Here is a 22,861-nt window from a genome sequence, read left to right as displayed (position 1 = left end):
AGGGCGAATTGTCTCATTCGTTCTACCAGGGTAAGTCACTCTCCCCATCGCTCTCAACTCTCACACTCACAAACCCGTCACACATTCTCAGGGATCTCACACCTCAAGGGACAACACCGCTAACACACACACACACACCCTCACATCTCCATCAGGCTCATACCCTCTGGAGCTCGTGTGCTCATCCTGTCCATGTCTCCGCTCACCACACAAACATTCCAGGCAGTGCCATGTGTCCTGTTCACACTCTCTCCATCTGTTTTTAGGCAGGAGAAGCTCCTCACAACAGGGAGAGGTCCCAGACTGGGAGTGGAGTGACCCACATTAGGCCCCTCACTCACTTTGAGGAGTGTGCCATCGCGCTGGCTGGTGAGAATGTGGACCCTGCCTGTGGTGACCGTGAGGTCGGCGGTGAACACCCTCCGTGTGGATCCTGCACCATATCATCCCTCTCTCAACACAACTGTGAGAGCTCTCTCTCTCTCTCCTGCTTTTCACTCTGCTGCCATGCACTAAGTATCTCTACTTTAGTTCACAGGGAACTCTGCCCAGTGACCGACACCCTCAGCCAGCCAGTCCCTCAGCTCCATCCAGGTCCTCACCTCCAGCCAAGAGGACACCTCCTCCATTGAAGAGCTGGAAATAAGCAGCCTGGAAGACCCATCACAGCTCTTACCCACACCCTCCACCAGCGCAGAGACACACACCTCGGTGGGACCTAGATCTAGAGTAGGTTCAGGTTCACATTCTGGTGGTCACCACACAGACACGTGTCTGCAGCAGGAGGAGACAGGTTCGGCTGAGCTTCCCGGCACTCGGAGGACTGCTGGAGAAGAGGCATCTGTGAGGCCCGAGTCAGATGATGAGCCTGTGGATTTGGCCTTCCAACTCACCGTGGAGAGTCAGCAGAAGGCGTGGGAACGTCACGCAGAGCTGTTGGATGCCCTCAACAGAGTGTCACACAAGGCGGAGGAGTGCGTCTATCTGCTCTCTGATGAAGCGATGCCCACGTGTGCGTGTATGGAGGCCTCCATGGGGAGTTTGGCAGTTGTCGGAATCTGGAAGGCTCCACCTGAAACTGTAGTGGAAGCTGATCCCATAAATAATATTAAAAGGGGGTTGAAAAGATACTTGAGGATGAGGAACTTACAGGGATAAAGACAAGAAGTGGGAATCGGGGATAAAGCTTAATGGTTGTTTCAAAGAGCCAGCAGAGGTAGATGGGCAGAATGGTTTCCTTTTGTGCTGAAAGTTATTATGATTCTAGGGGACTTCGCTTCAGCTCAGTTACAATTCCACGTTCCCACTTCATTCCCAGATCCCTTGATCCCCTCAGTGCTGCAGAATCGATGGATCTCGGTGCTGAATGTACTCATCACCTGATCACCCACAACCCTCTGGATAGACAATTCCAAAGATTCACAACTCTCTGAGTGAAGACATTTCCCCATCTCAGCCCAAACTGACAGATCCCTTATCCTGAGACTGGGAATCCTGGATCTAGACTCTCCTGACAGGGGAAAGAGATTCTCAATATCTTCCCAGTCAAATCCTCTCAGAATTTTATCTGTTTCAATGAGATCACTTCTTAGTCAAGTCAATACCGGAGAAGATAGGATCATTCTACTCAAATTCCACAGCAGGATTCACTGTCTTTCTCCAGTCAATCATCCTCCACTCCTGCACCCTCCACTGTCTCACCCTCCACATCACGCCCTCCTTTCTGTCACTCTCCACTGCCTCATCCTCCACTCCCTCACCCTCCACTCCCTCTGTGCTCATTTACCATGTGTGAGTTAGTTTAGTTAATGCTGGGAGGTGATTGAATCCTGGGCTCAGTGAGAGACATAGAATTTCTCACAGTCTCAATATTTATATTTTATTCCGTTTCTCGCATTCTATTTTTATTTTCTCAGCTTCTGATGTTTCTGTTTCAGTACCATTCTGATTCAGTAAGTGACATCTTCAATTTGTCGCCCATTGATATTGTTGTAACTTTTTGACTCCCTCCTGACCCTGTCTCACCCTCCGAGACACTGTTAAAATCTGTCAGACTAATTTCACTGCTCTCCTGACCCTGTCTCACCCTCCCAGACACTGTTAAAACCTGTCAGACTAAATTCACTGCCCTCCTGACCCTGTCTCCCCCTCCCAGACACTGTTAAAACCTGTCAGACTAATTTCACTGCCTTCCTGACACTGTCTCACGCTCCCAGACACTGTTAAAACCTGTCAGACTAATTTCACTCCCCTCCTGACCCTGTCTCACCCTCCCAGACACTGTTAAACCTGTCAGACTAATTTCACTGCCCTCCTGACCGTGTCTCACCCTCCCAGACACTGTTAAAACCTGTCAGACTAATTTCACTGCCCTCCTGACCCTGAACCGATTGCCCTGTTGATGTCCATTCCTTACCTCGTGGGTTTACTGTGTTCCACTACAGTACATTCCCAGAGCCTCATTGATGAATAACTGGATTCCCCTGTTCTAGTGTGAACATGGACATCATTGTCCATCCTTCCATATCACAGCAGACACACAGAATCACAGCTCATTGTTTACTCTGAGTTCTTTGATGATGGAGACCTATTTGTCCTGGGAATGTGCTCCCACAGATTGAACAGTGGAGCCTGGATCCACCAGGTTGGGATCCTGATTCTTCAAGTGAGACTCTCTCAAGTAGCATTTCCATCCAGTATCTGCAATGTGAAGCTGATCCATTTTGCACTTTCTATAATGTCAGGTTTACACTGTTATATAAGGTATATTTATCAATTTTATGATTAAAGTATATTTATGGAGAATAATCTCGTATCACTGTTTCACAAGAAGTGCTGATAATTGTGGTTTGTTGTTGATAAATAATTGTCAGTAGTTGACTTGTCTGAATTCTTCTTTACTGATTTCACAAGAAAGGTTTAATTCATTCACTCAGCAGCTTGTGGGTCTTGGAATGGGCAGTTGTTGGGGTTTAGTTCAATATGAACTGGGTGAGTTAATACGAGTGTGAAATTTTCCCATCCCATTCTCATCAGACATCATGGACTCTGAAGGTGTGAAGGGTCTGGGGATAGAGCTGGTCAATGGCATCGAGATAGAGGGACCCCATGATCATATTAAATGGTGGAGCAGGCTCGAAGGGCTGAGTGACCTACTCCTGCTCCTAGCTTCTATGTTTCTGTGGTGGGTGTGAGTGGACAATATGGCAGGAAGGTCAAAAATCCGTTTCACAACGTAGTGAAAGCAGTTTCCAATTGTCTGCTCCGCCCGTCAATGGCGGGCTGTGTTTCCCACTGCCGTATAATCAGGAACTTCATTTTAATACGTCTGTGTATCATTCTAACCCCAGCCCGCCGGAACCTGTATAAAGTGACTATTTCTCCACAGCTGAGACAGTTCAGGCACAGCCACATTGACATGTGTGGACTCGGGTCTCTAGATTATCTGCCCCCTCAGCAACACAGAGGCATGAAAGTGCCACCAAGTGCTCCTGAACGTTTCACGCCTCGGGCACAGACTACAAACTAATGAGTGTTTTAGTGAACTGCAGAACAGTTGGCCGACTGGGCCTCAGGAAGAAGGGGTGGCTGGGGCTCCCACACACACTGCTGAAGAGCCACAGCGAGCCATTGCTGTTCCACGCCAGGCTGGACCCAGGGTCTATAGACAGCGCTTGTCATTCCTGCACATGACTGAGAACCAGTGTCGCTGAAGGCTGCACATATCGAGGGAACTGGTCAGTCACATCTGCCACCTGCTGCAGGGTTTAACACCACAGGGACGTGGAGGGCATCCACTGCCAGTGGCTGTGAAAGTGACTGTGGCGCTCAATTTCTACACCAGTGGCTCCTTTCAGGGCTCCGCAGGCGACCTCTGTGGGATCTCACAATTCGCAACCCACAAATACATCCATGGGGTCACAGATGCCATCTTCTCGAGGGCACAATACTTTGTGTATTTTACCCGGGATCAGGAGATTTGCCCACACCGCTGGTTCCGACAGGTGCAGCTACCATCGACTGCACTCACGTGTCACTCAGATCTCCATGGCAACAAGAGGGCAACTACCTGAACCGTAAGGGCTTCCACTCGCTGAATGTTCAGCTGGTGTGTGACCACCACAAGTGCATCCTGCAGGTCTGTGCACGGCTCCCAGGGAGTGTGTGTGACTCCTACATCCTCAGTCGGTCTCAGATCCCTGACCTCTTCCAGTGTCCAGAGAAGCTGCAGAGTTGGCTCCTCAGGGACAAGGGCTACCCACAGAGGAGGTGGCTGATGACACCCGTGTGGCAGCCTCAGACTGCAGCAGAGTGAAGGTAAAATGAGGCTCATGCAGCAACTCACAACCTGGTGGAGCAGATCATCGGGATGTTGAAAATGAGATTCCGGTGCCTGGACCGGTCTGGTGGAGCCCTGCAATACAGTCCACAGAGGGTGTCACACATCGTCATCGTCTGCTGTGTCCTTCACAACCTGGCACTGCAACGGGGAGAGGAGCTGGCTGAGGAGGAGATGGAGGAAACCACGTCTCCTCCACTGAGGAGGACATCGACAGGGATGAGGGTGAGGAGGTCCTCAAAGGCATTGATGAGGCCCTCGCACTGGCCAGACGAGGCAGGCACGCTAGGGAGGCCTCATAGCTGCTAGATTTCTGGAGGGAGATGATGACACCCTAGATCCTCATATTGTACCTGTGAACATTTGACTCCAGTCTGGTTGATGGCAGCGCACATACCCTCTGTGATAAGGCTCCAGTCATGGAGACACAGCAGATACCCACAGTCCCTCCATTCCAGGAGGATGATGACATGCAGTTGGGACATTCCATAGATCCTCACGTATCTTATGTGAATGTCTGACTCCTGTCTGGCTGATGGCACCTCACTTTCCCTCTGTGAACAGAGTCATATCATCGAGACGCAGTGGGGAAACTTTAACTTCTCCTGATCCTATGTCATCCTTCGTGAGCTGATCCCTTCAGGACCAGACTGTCACCGGACACGGGTTGACATGACAGCGGATCATTGTCCCGAATTACTTACAGACATCTTGAACTTTTGAAAATAACCTATGTTTTTTTAAAAAGCATATACAAGCAAAAGCTGGCTGAGACTGTAACCACTGGATGGAAAATTCCCACGTGGATTACACTTGACCAACTAGTCCTGAGGGAACAGAAAAGGAGTCAAAGTCTCTTTCAGACAGAGACACTTCAAAAGAAGAGATGCAATGCCAAGAAAATACTGATCACCACCTCAGCAGAAACCATCTCCTGTTGAGTTATATCCCAGACTGTGGACATGATCCGAGTTGAAAAAGGCCATTCAGCCCATCGTGTCTGCAGCAGCCAAAACAGAGAAAAATGAAACTAGCCACTCACTTTAATCCCACGTTCCAGCACCTGGTCCATAGCCCTGCAGGTTACGGAGATTCAGGTGCAGGTCCAGGTACCTTTTAAATAAACTGAGAATTTCAACCTCAAACACCAACTTAGGCAGTGAATTCCAGACACCCACCACCCTCTGGGTGAAAATGTTTTTCCTCATGTCCCCGCTAATCCATCTACCAATCACCTTCAATCTATGTCCCCTGGTAATTGACCCCTCATTAGGGGAAACAAGCCTTTCCTGTCTACCCCCTCTAGGCCCCTCATAATTTTGTACCCCTCGATTACTGTTCTGGTGTGTGTGATGTGAAGGTCACAGCTGAAGAACAGCACCTGGACATCCCTGTGTTTGCAGCTAAAGAAGACTTTCTCTCTGATTGCTGGAAGTAGGTGCCAAGTCAGCACAGCCACAGTCAAAAAGGAAACAGGACAACTCATTTCAGCAAACCTGCAGAACCAAGTGTCTCCAGACCAACTGCTCAACTGCCAGAGTCAGCTCCGCCAGAATCATCCAATCTCACTGCCGGAGCGTTTCACCATCTACTCCTCATGGACAAGCCAAAGACTGATTTGTTTATTGTTTTTAAGTGTTATCTTTGGACTCACTTCACATTTCTATTCATTGTGTATTTGTATTGCATTTTTATTATTTTTTTTTGTGATTTAATAACAAATAAACTGACTCTTTCTTTAACTCAGGAAAGCCAGTTTAAACTGGCTCTTTCTAACTCATAAATACATTTGGACTGGGAAAAGGCATCCTTGAGGGAAGGGATCTTTTTTAAATTAAACTTGTTGTGACCAAATGAAGCAGTTGAATTAAGTAGGGGAACCAGGTCATTCCTCCTCACCTGGGAGCATAACAATTTGGGGAATCTCATCTGGGGGCAGTCGTAATAAAGTGTAAGGATGGAGGGGAGTGTGGGAATGAGTATTTCTTACACAATCTCCATTCCCTCACACTTGTTGTGATCTCACTCTCTGATAATGGATTATTCCCCATTCTAACTGACATTTATTTTGCTTCTGCAGATTCACCAAGTGTGACATACACAACAGCTCAGAGTAAGTGACTGAGGGACAGATTGTTGGGAATGAAATACATTTACATTTTCTGCACATTTCTCTCATTCTAATTTATCTCCGTTTTAAAAGGTCCTTAAATGTACATGGGTTTTTATCAGGAGTTTTCTGACTCAATATAAAAGACTCGTAAACACGTCAAGTGGGACAATTGAGGGGATAAAATCCCATTTCTGGAGCTTGGACAGGTGAGGGGTCACTCTCCAACCCTCTCCTGTTAAAGTGTCGGGGATTGTGTTGGTCTCTTCCCCATTGCACAACTTTCCCCTGCAGGAAGGACTGACCCTTCACCTCACTGACCAGATTGTTCCAGAAATCGATGGAATGGAGGATCCCAGTACGGATGTGACTGGAGCCAGGCCTCACGGAAAAGCTGAGGAAACTCCGACTGCAGCTGTCGGGGCAGCTGGAGAGCAGCTGGGGGCTGATACATTTGGACATTGAGAGTGAGAAAATCCCTCTCCCTCCCCCAGGAAATCAGACCAAAGAACAGTGTAGATGGAGAGTGAAACAAGTGACATTTTATTTTAACAGCAAATCCCCATTGCAAGACCTTCGAGGTAATCAGTGTTGAACAATGTAAACCTCAGAAAATTAGTCTAAAACATTAAATAACATTTATGTTAATGAGTTATTTTTATACTTTGTAAATTGTTGTAATCTTAAAAGTTTCATGTAAATAAAAGTTATTTTGAATTATTTAGAATGACTCCAGGATGATGGGTAAATACAACAACAACAGACTCAAATAGAACACAGTCAATTTATAATTTACAAATAGAATTCTCATTAAATAAGACAACACAAACATTTCCTCAAAATGTAACAGCAACAAACCCCCCCCTCTCTGTTCCTGAGGGTCACTGTCACAAAGGGGCAGCGGGGGAGATAAAGACGTCCACTCTGCAAGAGCTGCCACCCTAATGCCTCCTGCATCTTCCCCGTACCCGTGTCCTGCCCTCTCTTGTGCCAGAGACATGCCCAGCAGCTGATAACTCCTCACTGGGGAGCTGCTGACCAGAAGCTGCATCCATTCGAGGTCCAGCTGCTGTCTCGTGGTCCTGCTCTGTTTCTGTACTTGGAGCTGTCAGGAGTGGCTCTATTGGGGTTATTTGTATCACTGCAATGCTGAAGGTGCAACATTGGGGCAGGAGAGACAGTGTCACTTCACCTGCCCTCCCACCCAGGGTGCTCACCCTTCTGTTCGTCTGGATGTGACTCCCCTTCCCCGCCCAGCTCAGTCAGTGTCTCAATTCCCTCTGTTTTCTGGGGCTCAGTGTCTTCTCCAGGTTCCCTTTCAACCCCCTGGGCTGCTCTCACTGACTCACCACCACCTCCAGCCACTGTGTCCAAAGACAGCACCTGTCAGGAGAAAACAGGAGCCTCACTATACCCACAGTTACAGTTTATATTGAACATACTCATTTCATGTCCATCACTCAAACTGAATATTTTACATGGTTTTCAGCCCCTCAGACCCCCGGAGGGTCTTAGTCAGTGGTCTTTCCCAATTGAGCCTCTGCAGCAGCTGCTCCAAGTGTTAATATGTCCCTCAGCATTAGTCCTGGAACTTGGAATGTGCCAGTCTGCAACACTCACTCATCAACAACACTGGGCACTGGGAGAGCAACTAGTTTCAGACAGACCAAAGCACATCCTTCACTCAGTTGATGGTCCTCCAGCAGCAGATGCTGTTTATCTCTGTGTGTGTTCCTGGGAACAGCCCGGAGAACACAGAGTCCTGCTTAATGGAGCTGCTGGGGTGAACAGTCTATGACTCTCTGGGAACTCACTCACTCGATTCTCACCTTCTCATAGCACACGACTTGTAAAGTGAAGTGACTCACTCATTTCTGCCTGTAACTGTCTAGTATAACCATCCACACTGACTTCTGGAACCTGTTCCTCTCTGTCCTGATTTACATTGTACTTGTTCAACTTCCCTTCAGTATCTGTGAAGAGAATCTGTGGAGTGGTGTGTGTCACACACCCTCTGATATACATTGAAATGAAATATAAAACTCTTTCCATTCAATTCACCAATCTGGGTGGTACATACGACCGAAGGGTGAATCCCTCGTCGTGTCAATCACTTCGAACAGTTGTGTAAGTCTTCCTGAAGAACTCTCGGTTCGTGAAGCCTGAATACCTCGACATGTCAGTCAGGAATACAACACTCCCTAATATCTCAATCTGTCCACAACAAGGGATGAACCCCACCCCAGAAACAGTCATGGGATATTTCTGGATATATGGATCTATAACGATGGGCGGAATTTTACTGATCCTCCTGCTGTCGGAATCTTCCGGTCCCGCCGAAGCCAATGGGCTTTTAAAATGTTCACCACATTTTGGGCCCCGCCCCCACTGTGGTGGGTCTGTAAAATTCTGCCTTATGTGTCTGATTTTTTTGTGTGTGTGTGTGACAGCGTGTGTGTGTGTGTGTGTGTGTGTGTGACAGCGTGTGTGTGGCAGTGTGTGTGATGTGTGTGTGGCAGCGTGTGTGTGTGTGTGTGACAGCGTGTGTGTGGCAGTGTGTGTGACGTGTGTGTGGCAGTGTGTGTGACAGCATGTGTGTGTGAGTTTGTGTGTCAGTGTGCGTGTGCATGCGTGTGTCACTGTGTGTGTCTGTTTGTGCATGTGTGTCACTGTGTGTGTGCGTGTGTGTGCGCATGTGTCAGTGGGTCTATGCCTGTGTCTGTGCATGTACATGTGTCAACGTGTGTCACTCTTTGTGTCTGTGTGTGAGTGTGTGTCTGTCACTGTTCGTGTCTCTATGTGTGTGTCTGTGTGTGTGTTGTGTATACTGATGTATCTGACATTGTATCCATTTCTGTCTGTCTCCTTTTCCCTGTCTTCCTGTCCACTCTGTATGGATCTATCTATCCACAAGATCCTGCTTTATGTCTGTGAGATGTGGATCACATATTCTGACCACAATAAGAAATGGAATCACTTTCCCCCCGAGCTTCCTGTTTCCACAAATGAAGATCAGATGATTAAACAAGATCTCACACACCAAAGTTGTTATGACACAGCCGATGATAAATGCTGAGCTGTTCAAATCCCAGAGGGAGACTTGAAACAACTGTCATAACCAATTTTGCAATTTGTATTTTGAGATGCAGGCTTTGAATTCAGTAGTAATAAGACCACCGAGTCTCAAGAGGTTCTTATAAATTAAACATTTATTAATTAAAAGATTGTAAGCACATACATATGTCTAAAAATTACTACTATAATAGTTTCTAAAAATCCCCTAATTGCTCTGATTCCCAGTTACACCTCTGTTAAGACAACAGTAAACCACATATATTTAAACACGCTCCCGGCAAAGCGCACCCTGGATGCATTCAAAACAAGTTTCTTTCAGCTTTGGAACCATACAGGCAATGGCTTAAGGGTTACAGGCTGGAGGCTTTAGGTCTTAGAATCCAACTCATTTTACAAACAGCCTTCTCTTCCTTCATACATATTTTCCTTTTTGAATGCAAATTCTCATTATATCACTAGATTCTTTGAACTTTACCTCTTACAACAATAAGGCCCTTTCATCATACCAATTTTATTAGAAAGCTTTGAAAAAAAATAAACACATTGTTTGGCTTCTTCTGGCTAGATGTAATATTTCACCCTCTCTTCTGACTGGTCTATTTTAAAATGCAAATTACCCCCATGTTTATTGAATTAATAATTCAAACCTACTTCTCTTCTATACATCATTCACGTTGACTAGCTAGCTTTAATCCAATTAAGGCTCACACAGATAAACACAGGCACCACTAAACTCTATTTGAAATATAATTTCCAATAAAATTACAAACATTATTATATCTTCTTGACATAGATGATCAACAAGCTGAGCTTCCAGGTCTCAATGCTCCAATTGTGAATCACGGTGACAATGGTCAGCTCACGAGGGTCCAGTGTCTGATGCACCAATCCCTAAGATGATCTTTTCTAGAACATTTCAGGGCGATCCTGAGAGTTATAAACTGTGTTTAAAAGGGAAACAGAAACAGTACAAGACGGATGTCTATAATTGGGAACAAGTTGTTGAAGACAAGAAAGAAGGAAGGAAAACAATCCCTGAATGTCCCTTCGGCTGTGAGAGCCGACACATCACCGATACTTGAGAAAACCTCACTTGAAGAATCAGGATCCCGATCTGGAGGATCCGGGATCAATCTCATTCCAAGGAAAAATAGATCTTCATCATCAAAGAACTCAGTGTAAACAATGAGCTGTGATTCTGTGTGTCTGCTGTGATATGGAAGGATGGACGATGATGTCCATGTTCACACTAGAACAGGCAAATCCACTTATTCATCAATGAGGCTCTGGGAATGTCCTGCAGTGGAACACAGTAAACCCATGAGGTAAGGAATGGACAGAAACAGGGCAATCGGTTCAGGATCAGGAGGGGAGTGAAATTAGTCTGACAGGTATTAACAGTGTCTGGGAGGGTGAGACAGGGTCAGGAGGGCAGTGAAATTAATCTGACAGGTTTAACAGTGTCTGGGAGGGTGAGACAGGGTCAGGAGGGCAGTGAAATTAGTCTGACAGGTTTTAACAGTGTCTGGGAGGGTGAGACAGGGTCAGGAGGGCAGTGAAATTAGTCTGACAGGTTTTAACAGTGTCTCGGAGGGTGAGAGCATCAGGAGCAGAGTGAAGATGTTACTGATACATCAGTATTGAAAATTGAAGATGTCACTTACTGAATCAGGAAGGTTCTGGAACAGAGACATCAGAAGCTGAGAAAATAAAAACAGAAGGTGAGAAACAGGATAACATATAAGAACCGAGAGTGTGAGACATTCTATATCACTCACTGGGCCCAAGATCCATTCACTCATCGGCTCATAAACGTTTCCAGCACCGAAAGAGGCCATTCGGCCCATCGTGTCCGCGCCGGTCAACCAAGGCCATGCTACACTCATCCAATTTTCCAGCGCTTGGCCCATAGCGCTGGAAGCTACGGCAATGCAAGTGAATATCTAAATACTTCTTAAATGTTACGAGAGTTTCTGACTCAACCACCTTTTCAGGCAGTGAGTTCCAGACTCCCACCACCCTCTGGGTGAAAACATTTCTCCTCAACTCCCCTCTTAATCACCTCCCAGCATTAACTAAACTGACTCACACATGGTAAATGAACACAGAGGGAGTGGAGGGTGAGGGAAAGGAGGGTGACAGAATGGAGGGTGAGGGAGTGAAGGGTGAGGGAGTGGAGGGTGAGGGAGTGGAAGATAATTGACTGAGAAAGACAGTGAATCCCACTGTGGAATTTGAGTAGAAAATTCCTTTCTTCTCCAGTGTTGCTCAGATAAGATGTGATCTCATTGAAACAGATAAAATTCTCAGAGAATTTGATGGGAAGACATTGAGAAATTCTTTCCCCTGTCAGGAGAGTCTAGGTCCAGGATTCCCAGTCTCAGGATAAGGGATCTGTCAGTTTGGGCTGAGATGGGGAAAAGTCTTCACTCAGATAGTTGTGAATCTTTGGAATTGTCTATCCAGAGGGTTGTGGATGATCAGGTGATGAGTACATTGAGCACCGAGATCCATCGATTCTGCAGCACTGAGGGGATCAAGGGATCTGGGAATGAAGTGGGAACGTGGAATTGTAACTGAGCAGAAGGGAAGTCCCCTAGAATCATAGAAACGTTCAGTCCAAGAGGAAACCATTCTGCCCATCTTCCCCTGCTGGCTCTTTGAAACAACCATTATGCTTTGTCCCAGATTCCCGCTTCTTGTCTTTATCCCTGTAAGTTCCTCATCCTCAAGCATCTGTTCAAACCCTTTTAATATTATTTATGGGATTAGCATCCATCACATTTTCAGGTGGAACGTTCCAGATCCCGACAACTCCCAGAGTGAAAAACATTTCTCCTCTTCTCCTCTCTGGATCACTGAGCAATGATTGTAAATCTATAACCTCTCGTTATCGATCAGTCACCAGACAGAATCATTTTTCTCCATCTACTGTTTCAAAACCTTTCATCATCTGGAAAATCTCTACTCAATGACCTCTTAACCTTCTCTGTTCCAAGGAAACAGCCTGATGTTTTCCAAAGGAGGTAGGGAAGGTTTTAAACTAACCCAGCAGGGATATGGGAAGCAGGAGATGCCAAGGTGCACAGAATATTGGGAAAGCTAGATCGGACTAGAGCAGGGAATAGTAAGTTAATAGTTGGGGTCAGAATAAAAGAAATAAACGGAGTCTAAATCAGGGTTACAGTGCATGTGTGTGAATGTACAGAGTGTGATAAATAAGATTGGTGAGTTTCAGGTGCAGGTTACCATGGGGAATTGCGATGTTGTGCCGATATCAGAGTCCTGGCACAAAGAACTGCACAACTGGGCATTAAACATCCCTCGATACAAGGTGTTCAGGAAAGATAGGAAAGGATGAAGAGGAGGAGGGTGGTGCTGTTGTTTAAGGGAAGTATTGTAGTGCTGGAGAATGAGGATGACCCAGAGGGGTCAAGGACAGAAGGTGTTAGGCTGGAGATAAGTAACAAAAAGGCTGCAGTTACATTGCTCTGTGTACGCTGTAGGACCGCAAGCAATGGGAAGGATGTAGAGGAACAAATTTGCAAGGAAATTACAGAAAGCTCCAGAAATTATATTGTACTTGTAATTGGGAAATTTAATTATCCAAATATAGACTGGGATAGTATTAGCGTGAAGGGCAGAGAAGGTCGAATTCCTACAATGTGTTCTGGAAAATTTCCTCCAGCAGTATATGTCCAGTCCAACAAGAATGGAGGCACAACTAGACCTGGTTCCTAGGAATGAGGTGGCCAAGTGGATCAAGTAGCAATAGGAAAGGTCAGAGGGTTCAGTTATGAGGACTGGTTCTATAAAGCTGACATGTATTTCCTTGTGTTTAACAGGGTGAAGAATGATCTGATGGAGATGTTTAAAATGATAAAGGAACGATAGGGTCGATAGAGAGAAACTATTTTCTCTGGTGATGGAATCCAGAACAAGAGAGAATCATCTTCAAATTAGAGTGAGGTTATTTAGAAGTGAAATCAGGAAATTCTTTCCACACATTGAGTTAATGTGACTGGATGAGTCATCCTGAGGCCCAGGCGTATTCTTGGGAACCCAGTCTCAAATACTGCCACACCAGCTGGTGGAGTTTAAATTTCAATTTATTTTAAAATTCGTGACTTGAAAACTACCATCGATTGTCATAGAAACCCATTTGGTCACTCATGTCCTTTAGGGAAGGCAATTGGCTGTCCTGACCTGCTCTGATCTATATGTGACTTCAGACCCAGAGCAATGTGGCTGCCTCTTACCCACCCTCTGAAATGGCCTAGCAAGGCACTCGGCTGGTCAGATCAGTGAAGGATGGGAAACAAATGCTGACCTCGCCAGTGATGGGCACATTCCAGCAAAGAATTCAAATGGGCAGTGGAAATCTGGAACGTTCTCTCATAGAAAGACTGTGGATGCTGACGGTCAACTGACTTTGTCAACACTGAGATGGGAAGATTTTTGTTGTGTAAGAGCAGCGAGAGATAAGGAGCAATAGGGAGTAAATGGAGCTGAGGTACAGATCAGTCAGGATCCCACTGAACGGTGGAGCAGACTCAGTGGACAGAATGGCCTAGTCCTATTCATATGTTACACGCACACACACACACACACACGCACGCACGCGCGCACACATCCAGTACAGTTTTTTACCCCACTGAGACAGCTTGGTCTCTGCCAGGCTGCAGTGTTCAATTTGACAGGAGTATTGTTCCTCAACCACAGCATTTATTTCAATCTCTTTCTGGATCTGATGGGTCCCATCGTGGTTGGGTCGAACCCCCGAGGATAGTGTCTCAGACATTACCTCTCCATTCCTTAGCCAGCTCACCTCGATGTCTACAGGATAAAACCCAGTAACCAGGCAGGAGAGAGTGAGCGGCTTGTACTGACTATTGGGATCACTTCTGGAGATGAACACTTCAGGCTGAACTGTAATGGGAAAGGGTGAAAACACAAACAATAGACAGACACTGAATGGAATGGGAGAACGCTTTCATAGACCAGTGAAGTTCGATCACAACATGGGATTAAAATTCCCTTTTCTTTCAAAATGCTCCTTTCCAGCTTCGAAATATCTTTTTAAACTCTGTACACCTATTTCTTCTATACTCCATTTCCAATACTTGTTCCAGGATTCGTCCGAATCCCATTTCTCCTCAGTCTTCACTGCAAAGTGATTGGTTGTGACCCATCTCATTCTGTCTGCCTCTAAACTAATATAATCCTTTCCATCAAATCCAACTCGCATCGATCTCTTCATGGAGCCGTCTTCAGTGACCTCAACAATCTCTATCCATTGGAAAATGTGGATTCCTGTCAGAGAGCAAATGATGATGAATAATCAGTGGACTGGAGGTTTGTAATTATTACACTGAGATAAAAGCAAAATGCTGCGGATGGTGGAAATCTGAAATAGAAACAGAAAACCTGACAAAGGGACAGGAATAGTCATTCTTAACAAGTGTGACTATATCAACATAATACACCCCATTCTAAATGACAGATCCAAATTGATATCCATTGGACCTGTCGGTCAACATGACCGGAGAGCCCTGCTCGAAAGTAAGCTAAAAAGAAATGCCTGCTGGACTTGTGTAAGAGTGATGAGCTGCCACGTGATATATATTACAGGGCTCATCCTCACGGCTCGCTGTGTCCATGTACGTATGGGGTGCCTAAGACACACAAAAGTGATGTCCCCTACGCACCATCTTATCTATGACTGGCTCCGCACAACATGAATTGGCCAAATGGTTGGGCAAATTATTACAATCAGTATGGACCAGGTTCTCCACATACATGGTGAGGGACTCCTTTGCATTTGCGATGGCCATACAGGGCTTGTGTATCGATAGCAATGCTGTGTCCATGTGCTCATTTGACATTGCTAGTCTATTCACCAATGTTCCACTTAAGGAAGCCAGAGATATTTGCGATCTAGGACCACCACCATTGCATATTTCTGATGTGTGGATGCTACATTTGCTATATTTAAATCTGCAGTTGCATGTAACAATTTCCTTACCTGTCTTAATGGACTCCATCCTGCTCTCAAATTCACCTTTGAAATGGAGCAGTCAAATGAACTCCCCTTCCTTGACGTACTAGTTGAGAAATCTGTTGTGGGGGGTCTCTACCACGGTCTATCGCAAGCCTACCTTCACTGGTCAATACACACACTGGGACTCTTGCGGTCCCACACGCTATAAGATTGGCCTTATCGGCAACTTCGTAAATAGGGCTCGAGACATTTGTTCAGCATGCAAGCTTGATGCTGAAATAGGGCACATTAAAGCATCTTGCAGGATAATGGTTACCCTGATCAGATCATTTCACACTGTATATCACACAAACTCATGGACGGGCCTAAGACTGTCACTTTCAGCATTGAAAAGTGCCCAGTCTACCTCAGGTTACCCTGGAAGGACAAGGTATCTCAAAACGATGAGCAACAGGTGAAGCTAGCTGTTTCACACTGCTACTATGCAGCAGCAACACGAGTGGTATTCACCACTAACAGGATGCTGCCATCAAGCCAATAAGGCATTCTGCCTATCACACAAATGAGTACTGTGGTATATGAATTGTAGTGACCATGTGATGCTCGGTATGTAGGCCATACATCCCAAAGACTGGTGGGTCATATCAAACAGCACGTTCCTTCTGCTGTTCACAACGGGCAAGGTACAGATCATACCCAACCAGCCCGTGCTTGCAAAACTCAAAACCACAGTGTCCAACACTAGATGTGATTCCACGATTGGACAACATTCAGTAAATAATCCTCAGTGTGCTGAGAATTACGCTGACAGTCAATTTAGGATTCTTAGTCAGGGTCGCAGTGTGGCGCATTGGTGTGTACTGAAAGCTACACATATTAACACACAGGGCCCTGTTCTTTGCAGCCGAAAGAATATGTACACACATTATGCATGCTTCAGCTCATCAAAATAAGTGACAGCCATTCGCTGACTCATTCCTCAGGGCAATACCTTGACCAATCAGGTTCAAGCTGCCTGGTTTAAATTTCAAACAATGCTTGGCAGTTAACTGTCAGTCACCATCAGTGGTGTATTCTCCATGGCAATGTCATTTGCCAACAAATCAGCACTCTCTTCACATAATGTATAAATTGTTGTTTTCCCTCTTATATCGGTATTCTTGCGAGTGCCCTGATGAGTGCAAGACAAAAAGCTTTGACATGTCTCTTTTTTCACTAATACTCAAGCTCTGTGCTACCAAACGGCTATTTTAAGTTCATTGATGAAGCAGAGGAAGATGGTTGGGCCTAGGACATTGCCCTGAGGAACTCCTGCAGTGATGTCCTGGGGCTGAGATGATGGACCTCAAACTACCACCACCATCTTTCTTTGTGCTAAGTATAACTCCAACCAGTGGAAAGTTTTCCCCCTGATTACCAGTGACTCCAGTTCTGCTAGGGCTCCTTGATTCCACACTCGGTCTAATGCTCCCTTGATGCTAATGGTAGAGTGAGGGATATGCTGGGCCATGAGGTTATAGATTGTTGTTGCTGCTGCTGATGGCCTACAGCATCTCCTGGGTGCCCTGTTTTGATTTGCTAGATCTGTTTGAAATCTATCCCATTTGGCACGGTGGTAGTGTCACACAACACGATGGAAGATATCCTCAATGTGAAGACGGGACTTCATCTCCACAGTGACTGTGCGGTGGTCACTCCTGCCGACACTGTCCTGGACAGATGCATCTGTGGCAGGCAGGTTGCTGAAGACAAGGTCAAGTAGGTTTTTCCCTCTTGTTGGTTCCCTCACCACTCGTCACAGATCTGGTCTAGCAGCTATGTCCTTTGAGACTCGGTCAGTAGTGGTGCTACCGAGCCACTCTTGGTGATGGACATTGAAGTCCCCCACCCAGCATACATTCTGTGCCCTTGCCTGACCTCAGTGCTTCCTCCAAGTGGTGTTCAACATGGAGAAGCACTGGTTCATCAACTGAGGGTCAAGGGGGCACGAAGTGGTAATCAGCAGGAGGTTTCCTTGCCGATGTTTGTCCTGGTACCTGAATTTCTCTGTAAAATAAACAGTCTCTCCGGAGATTCTAACAAGACTAATACAATCAACTACATGCAGAGCACATGATACTGGTACCGAGTGCACTCATGAACTGAGAACCCACCATGGGTTTGTATTCTGCGTCCTCCAGATTGCACAGGCTAGAACTTTGCAAGAGAAGGTAGAGTTTCTAAAGTGTTCCCAAATCCAAAATCTTGGTGAATGGTGAATCACGGGAAACTCACATTAGGTTAATACAGAATCACATTTCCACTATCTGAGTTACTGTGTAAGTACAAACAGTTAACCTGTCATTGTTTGAGCAGGAACATCAAGGACTCCTCCCTACACACACATGCTCAGTATGTTAATATCTGTGGATTGTTCTCCTCACATTCTCCATCCATGAGTGAGTGCCTCTGTCCTTGATAATCTCAAATATCTCAATCAGGATAGGGAGAGGGGACTGAATAACCCTCCATTTGTACATGATTCATGGTGTCCCACACACTGTACACCCCAGTGTCACAGTCTGCAGTATAGCTATGGCTGGGGACCTGTCCAGCCCTGATCAAACAGGACTATCAATGGATGATTCTACATCTCTGATCTTACCGGATGTCTGGTTTATATTCTTCATTATTGTATTTAGATTCTCTCTCGCCATGTCTGATTGTTTGTTGCTCAGATCTGTGAGATGTTCCCAGAATTCCACATTGATACCGTCTGCCATGACCTGCAGCCTGGGGATGGTCTGTCGACTATTACTATCACGATAATTAACTTGAACTCCATTGACCAGAGTAACTTTTGAAACCTCAGGAAATCCTGTGATTCCAGAGACTGCCATATATATCGTAGTCAATGAATTGGTGTCTGGAAAACAAAAAATTAAAGGTAGCTTAATAAACATTTACACACTGTTACGGATAGAGTGAGAGAGAACTGCTGAAATTCCTGTTCCCTTCCCAACTGTCTGTAATCAGTAAGCTTTTGATAAGAAGAGGTGTGTTTTTGTGTGTGTGTGTGTTTGTTTAACGTCTTAGAGTGTGCACAATGTGAATAACCAGCAGCAAGATTCCTGTGGGTTTAAATAAAGGTGGTTGCATGATTAATCATTCACCCTGAAATCTAACGCTACGGCACCAACTCACACATACACACACACAAACACACTCAAGCAAAGTACGGTTGCAGTGAATAGTGCACTTTTCCAAGTTTTTAACAAAAGGAATAGTTCATAATTCACATGATTGTCTTGTTTGGGAAAACGTGTGTTACAAATCTGATAAAAAGATGTCCTGACTCTTGAAGTGTAGTTTGGGTGAATTTAACAAAGTGTAAGGCCACAGTTGTTTTCAGGATTCTCTTGAGGACTTCATGCAGGTCATGAAGCTGGTTGCTTGTATTCTCAGAACGAAGGAGGCCAGTACGCTGTACTCTTGATCGTAAAGTGATACAGGCATAGAGACCTCACGATGTTATAGCCTCCGGTTCTTAAGGCATAGATGTTCTTGTCCTTTCTACCCTATCTTTCTGCAGACAGCAGATATAGATTAAAAGGAGATAAACGTGACTGCCCTACCATGTGACTTCTCACTGTTCCTTTTTGAAATTGTGGTGGTGTCACCAGGTTAATAAGCCACATCCTGGTTTATTGTTTTAAGACATTCATCCTGAGGAGGTTCTGACGATCACCTTCTTTGTTTCAAAAAAGGAAACTCACCAAGGCTCCTTCGACAGCACCCTCCAAACCCATGACCACCACCAGCTAGAAGGACAAGGGCAGCAGACACATGGGAACACCACCACCTGGAAGTTCCCCTCCAAGTCACTCACCATCCTGACTTGGAAATATATCCCCATTCCTTCACTGTCGCTGGGTCAAAATCTTGGAATTCCCTCCCTAACAGCACTCTGGGTGTACCTACACCACATGGACTGCAGCAGTTCAAGAAGGCAGTTCACCACCACCTTCTCAAGCGCAATTAAGGATGGGCAATAAATGCTGGCCCAGCCAGCGACGCCCACATCCCGTGAATAAATAAAACAGAATTGGGAATGCCTTTTGATGATCTCAGATTATTTGTAATTAACAATTTTTCACCTGGGATGTGCCCTATTGTCTCTATTAGACAGTGAGTCGGTTTTTAAAGTCACAGGGGAGGTCATCTGACCTTGGACAATCACCTTTGTAGCACAGTGTAGCGCATTGCCCACTTTATATAGGGAAAGTTAATTCCAAAGTATCCACATTGAATAAAGCTCATACTTAAAAGTGAGGAACATGACAAGATAGTGCTGAGCTGACACATCCCGGCCGCACAGAAACAAAAAGGAACCTGGATTACATTTTTTCCCTGGTTTTCCTGGTGAAGCAAGAGAAACATGAACATCTCAAGCCCACACTCTGCTCTCATTCAGGTATCCACACATCCATCTTCCAACTGCTCCAGCTGTCACTGTCTGCAGCAGCCAATCTTTCTGTTTCAGCTTTCAGTTCCTCATTGTCCTTTTTTGGATGAGGTACTCTCTTAATGACTTTCTTTTGGGCCTTGAAGTTTGCCTCTCAAAAGGCTTTAGTTCAGGAACCTTGTGTCTTCTATCCTTTTTCCATTTTGAACTCCCTGTTATGTGTTCTCGAACTGTGTTGGATTTTCACTAGCATTTGTTTATAGGAGTTTGGGCATTTTAATACCAATAGACATATTGACGTTCCTCCAGACATACAGCCTGAAGTAGCGGGCAGACAGAGAGACTCTCTGTCTTTACGGAAATGGCAGTGAGGGCCTGAATCTGTAAGTCCCGCCCCTGGACCGAGCAGTCATAATTTTCATGGGGGTTGTTAGGTGTGGGGGAATGGGGGTAAGCTCTAAAATGCACACCTGCAATTCACAGAGGCAACTGCACTTGTTAAAGGCTGATGTGATTAGTGGGATGTCCAAAACAAGACTGGTGCAATTTAGACCTGGTCGGGGAAAGTCTAAAGCTGCCAGAGTGTTTTGGAGAAGTAGGGTACGCTTTCGGAGTGGTAAGGAACCCCTTTGCATATGATTCCTTTTGGACCTTTTGGAAAGGTCAGGTGTCCTTTTGGAGAGGTCAGGTGCCCTTTCAAATTTTTAAAAGTAGACATGAATATGTGCAAAAAATGCATAAGCTCAGTGGAACTGGCAAGCTCATTGGAGCTGGCAAGAGAACTGTCAAGAGGACTGTGAAGCTGTCAAGGCATGTTGACCTCCTGCTCTTTCAATATTTGAAAAGCACTGTCCGCCTTATTATAAAATATCAGTTTTTGCCTTTCTCTCTGTTGCCAATAGTCTGTGATTTATCATTACAGAGTTAGTGCTGCATGGCTGATTGCACAACCTTCCATTATCACAGTGGGGTGCCCGTCAGTTCATAGTTTGATTGACAGCTGCAAGTGGTTATAAACTCTTTGAGGTGAGACTATGAATTCAAATGCCTGTTTTTATAATGGAATGAAGGAAGTTAAATGTAATGAATAGTTTCTTATCAATGCGAGTGTTTTTTGAAATACCAAATTCATCAATAGACACTTAAAAGCTTTAATTTCAGCATTAGTCCTAAGGACTACCCATAATGATACTGGGTGGGTTGGCATGGTAGGTAAAAGAGAAAAGAGTTGGGGGGTGGGGGGGCATGGGTTGACACGAGTCAGCATTAATTTGGCACTTGAGTTATAATGGGCCATGGGGGGAGAGTGAATGGCATTATTAGGTACAGAGAGTATGAAGGGCCATGGTGGGGTGAGTGAATGGCATTAGTTAGTACAGAGGGTATGAGAGGCCATGGTGAGGTGAGTGAATGGCATCAGTTAGTACAGAGGGTATGAGGGGACCTGGTGAGGTGAGTGAATGGCATTTGTTGGTACAGAGGGTATGAGGGATCATCGTGGGGTGAGTGAATGGTATTAGTTAGTACAGAGAGTATGAGGGGACATGGTGGGCTGAGTGAATGGCATTAGTTGGTACAGAGAGTATGAGGGGACATGGTGGGCTGAGTGAATGGCATTAGTTGGTACAGAGGGTATGAGGGGCCATGGTGGGGTGAGTGAATGGCATTAGTTGGTACAGAGGGTATGAGGAGTCATGGGGCTGAGTGAATGGCATTAGTTAGTACAGAGGGTATGAGGGGACATGGTGGGCTGAGTGAATGGCATTAGTTGGTACAGAGGGTATGAGGGGCCATGGTGGGGTGAGTGAATGTCAGTAGTTGGTACAGAGGGTATGAGGAGTCATCGTGTGGTGAGTGAATGGTATTAGTTGGCACAGAGGGTATGAGGGGCCATGGTGGGGCGGAGTGGGTGAGTTTCTTCTATAAAGCGCTGGAGCACTGAGGTCGTTCTTTTGACCAGTGCACCTCCACACCCGGCACCTTGCGAACTCTTTCTGGGGTCGCTCACCATGATTCCCATTTTCACCCTCAAGACATCATCTCCTCCCCTCTACCCCGGTACCAAAACCTACCTCCCAGGGCACTTTTCTCCAGGTAGGGTTTGTGGAGCAGGGAATTGTCCTGAGCCTGTGATCATGTCACTGAAAATTCAGGCCATGGTCTTCAGTGCGTTTTGGGCCATGTGGAAACTCAAGTTTGACTCTTGAGACCTTGAGGAATAGTGTTTGGGAACTTTCCCTGTCCTTGTTTAGATCCTTAAACACCGTTCCTGCCAACCAGACCTCTGGTACATTCCCTTTGACCTCAGCTGCTTTTACCTCAGCTCCTTTACATTCCTCTGTCTTGGCTTCCTTAAATCCTTAAATCCTACTGGCTTTCCTTTAGCCTCTTTCACCTTTACTGGATCTATCATCCCCTGTCAGATTTTTGGGACCTCCTCAACCCGAGTGGACTACTCCTGTCCTAAATTCACATGTTCATATGTAGAATGTAGCAGAGCTCTGATGCCTTCAAGCTTTCTATCCATGTCTATCTGCTCTTCTGTGCCTAGTATTAAGAAATAAATCCACAACCTGTTTACCCAATCCCTTATCAGTGATCGCTGCCTTTATATCGTTATCAAAACATGACAGTCATCAGCAAGAAACATGTGGTGTGAGTGAATTCCGGATTGAAATGAAGAGAAACAGGAATATTTGGGAGGATGAAGTGTGATACCATTGGAGGGGACAGTCACTGTATGAACAGTCTGACTGTCAAACAGGGTGATGGACAATCCAGAGCAGGATCTCCACTGTCCCTCACAGAGCTTTATAATCACCCCTTTATACAGGGTCAGGAGGATGTTGGTGGTCTGAGATAATCTGGCCTGTTCAACCAGGAGGGGATCAC

The 22,861-nt window shown here is 45.6% G+C and overlaps 1 pseudogene across 1 annotated transcript in view; it reads right to left on the bottom strand.

The window, feature by feature from the left end:
• The window catches only part of LOC144695825 (class I histocompatibility antigen, F10 alpha chain-like), a 211,871-nt pseudogene that overhangs the window by 43,225 nt on the left and 145,785 nt on the right, over positions 1-22,861 (bottom strand). The gene's annotated exons all lie outside the window — the stretch shown is intronic.

This window comes from Cetorhinus maximus, chromosome 21, assembly GCF_964194155.1.
Source record: "Cetorhinus maximus chromosome 21, sCetMax3.hap1.1, whole genome shotgun sequence".
Lineage (NCBI taxonomy): Eukaryota > Metazoa > Chordata > Chondrichthyes > Lamniformes > Cetorhinidae > Cetorhinus > Cetorhinus maximus.
This window is presented reverse-complemented; position numbering and strand designations above follow the sequence as displayed.